Here is an 8,164-nt window from a genome sequence, read left to right as displayed (position 1 = left end):
TTTAAATCTTTTAACTCCAATATAATACCCATCACATAATTTTAACTAATGCCAACTCTTTCAATATATGATGCAAACCATTATCATCTCCACATTCTCACTTATACCCAGTACTATTCTCTTGTTTCAAACTAATAAACTCGGGTTTCATTTATCTTATAAACTTGTCACTAAGGCACTTATTTTTGAATTCTTCTACAAATTCTATCCCCATCGCTTACTCTTTTAACGTTCTTGTAGTGACACTTGACCACCATACTCTATCTTATCCTCACCATACTTGGTTGACTTAACTTATCAATTTCACATCCTTTTCCATACACCATGCAATTTCCTTTGTTCAAACCCAACATTCTAACTTCATCTGAACCATATCTACATCAATTTCCTTCAAATTAACTGACAATTATTCATTCAACTTATCAAACCACACTCTACTCCATACACGTTACAATTTCCCATGTTTCAAATTCATGAACTCTGGCTTCATATATATGATAAATTATCACTGAATTCTTATTCTCAAACTTTTCTAGACTATTAACCACATCACTAAATCTTCTATCATTCTCGTGATAATATATGTGCACTATAATTTAACTCATCTGCATAGTAACTAAATTACTTCATCTAAATTCTCTACTTTGAAATTGTGGAGTTCCTGTAACACTATCTGAATACGTTTTCAATCTTCTGAAAACAATCTTTAACTTTTACAAAAGCGCTCCATGAGGTGTCCTCTCTTCATCCTACCTGGCCAGAGTAGATGAATTACTATCACCATCAGGTTCACCTCTCATTTTTCTTCAGAAATTTTCATAATTCTATTTCTACTATATTATACTAATCTTATTCTATTAACAATATAACATACTCCTTACACTATCAGATAAGAAATTTTTACTTTGAGTTGGCATGTACACATTTTTAAAACTCATTTGACTTCAGTTTAAACCTAGAATCGGCTAAACCTTAGCTCTGATACCATTAAATGTAACACCCCCACTCGGATTTGAGTCCTAGGTGTCACATTGACTTTTCAAAACGCTTTTCTTTACAAATTGATAAAACTCGCAATTTAAGAAAGTATTTACTTACATTAATTTAAAACCAAATGAGTTTACAAAGTCTATCAAAGTATCTTCATTTCACATCTATTAATACATGCCAACTACATTTATTATAACAAAATACATATAATTTAAACACATTTCTGATCTGAACTGTGGAAAGGGGAATCTGACATGTCTTGCTGCTTTTAGCTTCTCTTCTTGCTTTCCGGAACCTACGTGTGAAACACTCATACCCTAAGTCTATGACTTAGTGAGGTATAAATAAACTTACTATAACATATAATTTCTAATTCCTATTATGCATACTTCATTTAATCGTAATACACTATACAATACATTATGCATCAAATTCAAATACATACAAATACATATCATTTCATTATCCTTAATATTACTCTTATTATCATCATTAATCCCTTTTTATCATATTACCCTTTTATCATACCAAATATACACATCATGTAACACGTATATCACTACACCAAAGACAAACCTGTCATCATGTAATTTCTGTAACACATTTCACATTACCAAACATAAATATCACTTGTAGTGTATTTGTTATTATTTCTATGTTAACCCATGTACACATGTGAGAACTGTAGATATGTGAGTCTATTGAGGTTGTGCACTATACTGTCACCACAGCTCATATGGGGTCCTACTAGGGGCATGTGAAATTTGTCCCGAATGACCTATGTATGTCCCGAATGACCTATGAACCCTCGACTCTTGGCATGCCAACTATACCTCTTGCCCTCATGACATATAAAATGGGCATTATTATTTATCATTTCACATATTCATATGTACATATCACCATTCATATGATTTCATATTCATAAGTCACTTATCTTATAACACTTCTCATGTATTCATATAACATGTATATCGTTGCCATATATTGTTCACATATATTTTCATAAATCACATATATCACATATACAATATAACATCTCTTATATCCTTTTGTTATATATTCATAATGGCATATCATATATTTCATATGTTTTCATACAATTTCATAGTTTAGTATTACCTAACTTAATTTATCTTATATCATCATGTGTTCATATATATTATGGACACTTAACATGTATCATATAAACATATATTTCATTCATAATCACATATCACATGTTCATGTTATCTCTTATGTTCTTATCATAGATCTCATAACAGATTCTTATATTATAACATAAACATATAATCATGCCTACATACAAATCATGTCATTCACATGCTATAAGATACAGACTTATCGCAAGTCCAATTTCTATGTAATCCTACATCAAAATATGATGCACTCACTTGACCTCACTAGTCCAAAGTCCATATCGTTCTCTTATCTTATCTTCGATGCCCAATACTTGTCGACTAATCCGAACGTTGCGCTCGATCGATATCTACACAATCATGTATACATATCAATATTCCAAATACTATGATTCGATCCTTGATTTCTTAAGCTATAAGAAAGAGTAAATCCCAATTTTCTCTTGTAAGGGTATCGGTACCTTTATAGGGGTATCGGTACATCCCTTAACTGAGGTATCGGTACTATGCCTAGGTATCGATACCCATATTGCATTATGTAATTTTTTCATTCAAGATGGTATCGATATATTCCTTAAGGTATCGGTACCCCTGGTATCGATACTATTCTTCAAGGTATCGGTACCCCTTGAATTCCCTCCTTAATTTTACTCATTAGGTATCAGTACTTATTGAAAGGGTATCGATACCCCATTGCCCATAATTCACTTTTAAGCCCGAAAATCATACTAAACTCACTTAATTTTGCTTCCGTAACCTCCTTTTAAATCTTGAGACTTAACTATACTAATTCAAATAAACTTATATCACTTTAATTCATTTTAATCTCCAATATCCTATATACACACTTGAATTCAATAATCAAGCCAATAAATCAACATGTTATAAATTCGTTTCTAACACTTCGAATTTCTTAGTTACATCCTTGACAAGTAAAATTTCACTTGAAAATTTATTTATTAACTCTATCTCGATAATTCCTTTAAAAACTCTTTACCTTCAATCTTACATAACTTAATCCTCTTTGAGTTTTAAGCACTTTTAAGCTTTTCTTAAGCTTTTCTATCACTCAAAGAATCAAAATAAACTTTAAAATGAAAGAATTAACCAACATGAAACCAACTTACCTTATCAATGGAGCTACAGAAGAGAAGAAGAAGAAGGTTGAACCAAATTCTCCCAACTTTTATATTTTCTTGCCTCCATTTCCACATGTCATCTCCTATATAAAGCAAAAATAAAAATCTTTCTTATAAATTTACCATTATACCCTTCAAACTTTCCATAATTACCATTTAATCTAACACTGAAATAATTTTAGTTAAGTCCTTGAACCTTTAACTTGTTTTAAAATTGAGCACAAAGTTTCTAAAATTTATATTTTAGTCACTAGCTCTGATTTTGGGATGTTACAACTATGTTGGGATTTACAGAAGCTTGAATCGATAACCGAAACGGTTTGCAAAGAGGAGTCGGAATGGTTTTTGTGTTTAGGGAGTAAGTAGATTAAAAGATAGAGAATTGCACAGCGATTTATAGTGGTTCGACTTTTCAACCAAGTCTACATCCACTACCTTAGCTCCTCACCAAGGATTTTCCAACAAATTCACTAATTTTTTCTTTCTTTTTCAAGGACAAAGAGATAACCTTTACAAATCCCTATTTTTTCACGGGATAAATTAGAACCTTTCCCTAGATTTTACACGGGCTTAGATAGAACATTTCCCCTTTACAAAAGGATAAAAGAAGTAAACAAATAAACCTCTCAAAGGTAGGTGTTTACAAGAATTAAGATCACAAGAACAAATACTTACAAGAGAAAGATGAAATAAGAATGAAAAACTTCTTCTCTTGTGTTTGATTGCTGGGATAGTTGTTCTCTTATTTCTTCAAGTGTCCTTAGCTTGTATTTATAGCTTGGAATATGTTTGTAGTCGTATATAGTCGTTGGGATGTTTTGGAGCCGTTTTGGGATGATTTTTCTGCTCAAAAAGGCTGCTCATAACATGGTGCATCGGTACACCATTAAGGTGCATCGGTACCCCTTCATTAAATTCAAATAAACTAGCCGTTGCAGCCAGGGTGCATGGATGCACTGCAGGGTGCATCGATGCACTAATTGCATTCGGTGTTTGAGTGCATGGATTCACTGCATGGTGCATCGATGCACTAATTGAATTCGGTGTTTGAGTGCATGGATTCACTGCATGGTGCATCAATGCACTAGTGCATGGTGCATCGATGCACTAGTGCACGGTGCATCGATGCACTAGTGCACGGTGCATCGATGCACTAATGCACGGTGCATCGATGCACTAATGCACAGTGCATCGATGCACTAGTGCATGGATACACTACAGGTGCATTGATGCACTGCAGGGTGCATGGATGCACTTTGACACTCTTCAGCATTTTTGCTCAAATCCGAATTTAATGGACTTTGAATTATTTTTGAAACCTTTTTAAAACTTTGAATAAATTCAAGTCAAGTCCAAAAATATTTTTGCCTTAAATTTGCTATATCGAAACATAATTCAACAATCTCCCCCTTTTTTGATATAACAAAACATTTGAAAATTTGCTTTTGGCAAACTCCCCCTTAATGAAATGTTTAATGAAAAAGATACTAATTGTTAATAAAATGATATCAATACCAATTGTTGGAAAATATATGAAAATGTTAAGCTCCCCCTTTTTTATTAAGAAATTGAATTTTTTTCAAACCAAACTTCTCCCCCTTTTTGTTATATAAAAAATAATTCAATCTTTGAAGTTCAAAATAACTTTGGAGAGTAAGTAGTGCATTTGACATTTAAAAAACATTTGAAAAATCAAAGCTCCCCCTCAATAATAGCATTCCAAACAAAATTTAGCTTTTAAGATCATGACACTTAAACAAAATTGAACTTCAACAAAGAATAACAAACATGTTAGTAGTACATGAAATTCAATGTATCCAAGTCTAAAATACTTTATGCAATATCAATTATTGAAATTAAGTGCATATACATAAAGTTTTCCAAAAATGTTATGCATTTGAAAATTTTGTTATAAATTGTTAGAGAAATATCTATTACATTAAAAACACATGCATAAACATTTAAATTTAGGTCAAAAATTTAAAATTTGTAAAATCAAGGTATTTGAAAAGTTGATATCAATTGTTAGAGAGATATCATTAGCATTAAAACCATTTTTGACCAAAATTTTATTATGATGAACTAAAAATTATGAAAAATCATTAAAACTTTACCAATTGTTTTCAACATACATGAGATTAAAATAAAAAAATAATCATTCAATATCAAAACTCATGCATGCTTAAACTCAAATGAGCAACCAAATAACCAAAATTAAAAGCATTAAGCTTAGAGGTTACACATTCCTTTTTTATGTGTGGCTAGAGCATCTTGAATATCATCACTTTCATCACCATTGCTCCCCCACACATACAAGAGACATTTAAGTGGATTTTGGTATCCAAATTGCTTTTGATCCTTGAAAGTTAGATTCAATGCCCCTTGTTCCTCTCGGAACCCATACTTGCCTAATTTTAAAAGGTTTTCCTTTATTTAAAGGACAAGTATGTTCCAAATGACCATGATAATGGCAATGTGAGCATTTTTCCATTTTTAAACATAATAGGTTGTTTTTAGAAATTAATTTTTTTTATTTTGTTAAGCTTTCAAGCACTCAAAATTTTTCTTTTCTAAATCATTTATTTTGATTTTTGAAAGCTCTAAATCATTTTTCAAAATTTCATTTTGATTTTCAAAATCAACTCTAGCTTTCAAAATTGATTTATTTTCAATTTTGAGTTTTGAAATTAATTTAGTATATTTGGAATTCATGGTCTTAAATCTAAAATACAACCTATTATAAGCATCTTGTAACTCATCAAAAGTAAATGAATTAAATTCATTTGAGTTAGAAGATACCTCGAATTCTTCTTGAGTGGCGATAAGACATAGGTTGAGTACTTCATCTTCATCATTGGAATTATCTTCATCGCTCCAAAATGCAACAAATGCCTTCTTCCCCTTTTTCTTTAGAAGAGGACATTCATACTTGACAAACCCTTTTCTTTGACAATTGAAGTACACCTGGGGACTCTTCTTCTTGGTTGATTCATGTTTCACTTCCTTGAAAATCATGAATCTCTTGAGTTCCTTCAAGAGATTGACCATCTCTTCTTCTTGTTCATCATCGTCTTCATCTACCTCATCACTTGAATCTTGATAGTTTTCATTGGTGGATTTGAAGGAAATGCCTACCTTCTTCTTCTTCTTCTTGTTTTTCTTCTCTTCCCTTTCTTTATCTTTCTTCATCATCATCTCATGAGTGAGAAGGGAACTAATTAGCTCGTCGAGAGTGAGAGACTTTAGGTTTATTGCTTCGATAATGGTCGTCTTCTTCGATTTCCACTCCTTTGGAATATAGTAGATCATCTTCCTCACAAGCTTCTCATTAGGGATTACTTCTCCATATCCCTTGAGACCGTTGACAATCACGAAAAATCTATCCGCCATAGCTTTGATGTCTTCATCGGGTTTCATCTTGAAGTTCTCATAGCTATGGTTGATAAGACTTTTCTTTGATTCCCTCACTTCATCGGTTCCTTCATGGGTGACTTGGAGCTTATCCCAAATCTCATTGGCACTAGAACAAGATGAGATTCTTTCATATTCATTTGGGCCTAAAGTATACAAGAGAATATGTATAGCCTTAGAATTAAGCTAGAACTTTTTCTACTCTTCTTTGCTCCAATCGTCGTACTTGCCGTGTGGAGAGGAGTAATCGTTCATGATTGATTTCCAAGCTTCTAGATCATAGGCTTGAATAAAGTACATCGTCTTATTCTTTCAATGAGCATAATTTGCTCCATAGAAGAAGGGTGGCTTGTTGAGCGGTAGCGATTTCATAATAGGTATATCTTCAGGGTAATAAACACCAGAGGTTGAAGCCATTTTTTTATCGGTTACGTCGGAAATTGGTAGAGTTTCTTCGAGGATCGTCCTAAGGATGTTAAGCCTTTTAACGAGTTAGGCTCTGATATCAATTGTTGGGATTTACGGAAGCTCGAATCGATAACCGAAATGGTTTGCAAAGAGGAGTCGAAACGGTTTTTGTGTTTAGAGAGTAAGGAGATTGAAAGATAGAGAATTGCATAGTGATTTATAGTGGTTCGACTTCTCAACCAAGTCTACATCCACTACCTTAGCTCCTCACCAAGAATTTTCCAATAAATTCACTAATTTGTTCTTTCTTTTTCAAGGACAAAAAGATAACCTTTACAACCTTTCCCCTTTACAAAATGATAAAAGAAGTAAACAAATAAACCTCTCAAAGGTAGGTGTTTACAAGAATTAAGCTCACACGAACAAATATTTACAAGAAAAAGATGAAATAAGAATGAAAATCTTCTTATCTTGTGTTTGATTGCTTGGATAGTTGTTCTCTTATTTCTTCAAGTGTTCTTAGCTTGTATTTATAGCTTGGAATATGTTTGTAGTCCTATATAGCAGTTGGGGATGTTTTGGAGACGTTTGGGGATGATTTTTCTGCTCAAAAAGGCTGCCCATAACAGGGTGCATTGGTACACAATTAAGGTGCATCGGCAACCTTTATTAAATTCAAATAAACTAGTAGTTACTAGCCGTTGCAGCCAAGGTACATGGATGCACTGTAGGGTGCATCGATGCACTAATTGCATTCGGTGTTTGAGTGCATGAATGCACTGCATGGTGCATTGATGCACTAGTGCATGGATACACTGCAGGTGCATGATGCAGTACAGGGTGCATGGATGCACTTTGACACTCTTTAGCATTTTTGCTCAAATCCGAATTTAATGAACTTTGAATTATTTTTTAAACCTTTTTAAAACTTTGAATAAATTCAATACAAGTCCAAAACCATTTTTCCTTAAATTTGTTATATCGATACATAATTCAACAAACTAACATATTAACATTTATGCGTACAATATATATAATAATATAATATAGAATATAGATACATAAAATAGTTACTAC

This window comes from Hibiscus syriacus, unplaced genomic scaffold (genome assembly GCF_006381635.1).
Source record: "Hibiscus syriacus cultivar Baekdansim isolate YM2019G1 unplaced genomic scaffold, ASM638163v2 tig00110009_pilon, whole genome shotgun sequence".
In the NCBI taxonomy this organism is placed as follows: Eukaryota; Viridiplantae; Streptophyta; class Magnoliopsida; order Malvales; family Malvaceae; genus Hibiscus; species Hibiscus syriacus.
Note: the sequence above shows the minus strand (reverse complement) of the source record.